The 2,802-nt window shown below is 36.3% G+C and overlaps 1 long non-coding RNA gene across 1 annotated transcript; it reads right to left on the bottom strand.

Annotated features, from left to right (window-relative positions):
* Positions 1-342: 342 nt before the first annotated feature.
* LOC114545070 lies at positions 343-708 on the bottom strand. The gene is made up of 3 exons (XR_003690810.1): positions 669-708; positions 479-571; positions 343-358 (listed from the first exon to the last, which is right to left on the bottom strand). It is a non-coding gene; the product is annotated as an uncharacterized LOC114545070 (long non-coding RNA).
* Positions 709-2,802: the final 2,094 nt, after the last annotated feature.

Genomic DNA, 2,802 nt, shown 5'->3' with positions numbered 1-2,802 from the left:
TTCAGTTCATCAGCTAAACATTCATACAGGACTTCAAACTAAAGGTGATTCCAAAAGACAGCGTAGTTTCCACTCAGATCTTTTTCCATTGCAAATGCGTGCAAATAAGATTCGAGTGCCCCAGAAGTTCCTCTCGCGTCTGTCACATTGAAAACATTAGAAATTGTTTCATACTCTTTTACGAGAACAGTTTAGAGAAAGAGGTCAGGACTATTGAATTTGTCTTGTTATACTCATAGCGACAAGAAATCCTCCATTACATTTCCATTTCCTATATTTTCAACGGAAACTAACCTTAACTTCGAGACTCACCTTGTAATTCCAAATCAGGTTGTACGCTGTCAGATCTTGACTGAATCTGTAAAAAAGATCCGCTTAAATATCATTGCTTTTTCATCTTTCAAACGACTAGAACATTTTCCCATTTTCTTAATATGAACACTTACTTTTAATAAAAAAACTGGATTTAAATTCTCACATTTTTCCTGGATTTGAATCCTATTTTTGTCCTCCAATGCGAGAGATATCCTTCAAGTTGATTCCTCAACGTTCCCCTCGTTTTTCCAGAGCTCTAAGACACAAGTATAGCACGTGAAATAACAGGCTTATACGTACATGCAAGCATGCATTATGAAATTTTGGAACACGATTGTTGATTTAAAACGTACTTCTGCAAGCTTTACATTGTCACGAATTGATAAACGATCTTCTTCAGTCTCTGGTGGCTGAAGGAAAGATAAAAACTTTCCAACAAAATTGTTTCTTTACAAAAAGGTTTTACACTTCTGAATGAATTACCATTTAATTATTTCCTCAGTGGGGCAGTTGGCACAGTTTAAGGATGAATGATAGAGTTTAGTTACCAAAGCAGTTGATACCACTTAGTCATGAATACGATTGGTTAGTCAGAATCACCTCAATGGGTTTATGTAAATAATGGCCCTCGCAAAAAAGTTTTCAAAGATTTCTTACTTCGTCAGGGCTTTCAAGGTAATAGAGCAAACCAGCAGGCTGTGAAAATCGTATTCAAATTTATTACATAATTGTTTATGAACCAAAAATTATGAACAGGAAATCTCGCATTTAAACTTTCTTGTATATTTTAGACATTAAAAACTATAACTACTTTAATACGAACATTATTCTCGCAAGTAATGCCATTGCTGTTGGATGATGCTATGCCAACAATAATGATTATAAATTACTTATGGAGTATGCTTGTTAGTCTCAATTGAACTATTTACAGATGGCTAGTATATAGAGGATTATAAAATCACAAGTTTTAAGATGAATCTGAGAATGTTGCTAAAATACAACTCAGGTCCTGCGGATGGAATAGAGGCTATACCTCTGCAACAATTTGTTAATTTATCACACTAATTCGCACCTGTTCAATAGCGAACGTCTATCAGTGCTTTGCGTAAACATGGCCATGCGTAAGCGTTTTGGTAGAGCGCCCTCGGCAAGCGCCAGAACTTGTATTTTTGCCGCGGTTTCTTCATCAGCTTCCTAAAGTGAAGTTCTAACTAAATATTAACAGATGATTTTAGGCACTTCACACGATGCAGGAATATTCTTGAGGTTTTAAAGGGTCTTAATTTCGAGTGGTATTATACGCACTTCAAATTCAAGCAGGGAACAGTTGATGGAAAAATGAGTCAACTGTACGTCCTCAGTGACAAGAGCATTGCACCGGCATCGCAAAAGCGTAGGTTCGATTCCTGCCGGAGGATCTATAGTTCACTCATTTTTCCGTCATCTGTTCCTGGCTTGATTTGAAGTGTGTATAATACCTCTCAAAATTAAGACCCTTTAAAACCTCTTAAATATCAACTGAACTAATATGTACATTCATCACGGCTAAAAAAATGCAGAGCGTTATAAATGACGTTCGTCAAAGGCAGAAAATTCTCAATGGATGAATGAATGAATAAAACGTACCTCGATTATCGCCTTCAGAACCATGCCAGCACCTTTCACAATTGTTGTCGACGGATGCTGAAATTGTTGAGGAACGAATTCAAAACCACGATTGGTAAGAACCATTAGCGGGGCAATAGTAAAACATACATAAGCGAAGAAATGGTAAAATTGGTACTATTATTTAGTTTTGTCGTAAACCTACCTGGAACAATCGATAAATGCAATGACCCATTTCTAGACAAACAAATAACAGACTTCATGAGTTGCTCCTATGCATGGGTCAAGCTAGTGGACGTGGTAAACTTCACCAAAAAGGTAAAGAGAGAAAGGCTATTTAATCAACTCTCAACCTCAGTCAAAGAGCCATAAACTACCAAGAAGACAAGTTGAATGAAAAGTTCCTCAAATTTCTTTGTAGCATACCTGCAACTTTCTCCAGTAATTTCCCAAACTGTTCATCATCTGTTGTCTCACTAAGAGGAATATGCAATAGTCGATTTATTGTAACAGACTACATGAGTTGATTCAAAATATTGGAAGCAATCACACCTTACTATTAGTTTAACATGAATGTTCAACTTCACCCCCGTATTATTTTAATATATTGCAAAGCAACTAGAACAAACCTGTAAGGAGGACACAGAGCAAACGTCAGAAAATCAAGCAATCCACTTATAACTAAAACCCCAGTAGAACGAATATAGAAGAAAAGTTTTCATGGTTAATCTATTTCTTGTGTTTAGTTAGAAAGGTAGTTCAAATTAGAAAGGCAGTTGCTACGAATCACTTGCTGGGTTTTGCAAGGGAATTTCTCTTCCAAAACAAAGCTATATACATACAAGAGGGATGGAAAAATAAAATGCAAGGGTTCAGCATAGA

Source organism: Dendronephthya gigantea, unplaced genomic scaffold (genome assembly GCF_004324835.1).
Source record: "Dendronephthya gigantea isolate DGI-Jeju-01 unplaced genomic scaffold, DenGig_1.0 001156F, whole genome shotgun sequence".
NCBI classification, from domain to species: Eukaryota; Metazoa; Cnidaria; class Anthozoa; order Malacalcyonacea; family Nephtheidae; genus Dendronephthya; species Dendronephthya gigantea.
Note: the sequence above shows the minus strand (reverse complement) of the source record. Positions and strands in the feature narration are given on the sequence as shown.